The sequence below is a fragment of the Geospiza fortis genome, unplaced genomic scaffold (assembly GCF_000277835.1).
Source record: "Geospiza fortis unplaced genomic scaffold, GeoFor_1.0 scaffold140, whole genome shotgun sequence".
Classification (NCBI taxonomy): domain Eukaryota; kingdom Metazoa; phylum Chordata; class Aves; order Passeriformes; family Thraupidae; genus Geospiza; species Geospiza fortis.
Window position 1 is genome coordinate 975468 of NW_005054459.1, and position 431 is coordinate 975898.

Below are 431 nucleotides of genomic sequence, written 5' to 3' on the forward strand. Positions count from 1 at the left end.
CAGGGCACGTTGTTGGCTCCAGGGGTACATGCCGAGAGCTGGCAGGGTTGGCAGCAGGCTGGAGCCTTCCAGAGCTGGGGTAAGGCGGGGAGCAGAGCCGGGGACCCGCACGGAGCAGGGACAGCGGCGGTGCCAGGGCCCTTCAGGGGAAGGGATTTCTGCCATGGGGCACCTCGGCAGCTGCTGGGCTGGGCTTTGGGGTGGTACATGCCGAGAGCTGGCAGGGGTGGCAGGAGGGTGGGGGCCTCCCGAGCCGGGCTGGGCTTTGGGGTCAGGGCTCCCACAGCCCCACCTGGCCGTGCTCTGCCAGCCTTGGCTTGGTCCCTGGGCAGGAACGAACTCCGCTGACGGGACTTGGGGCTGCAGCAGCCCTGGGCAGGCTGGAGCCTCGGGTGCACTTACAGGGCAGGGACCCACAGGCCACCCCACAG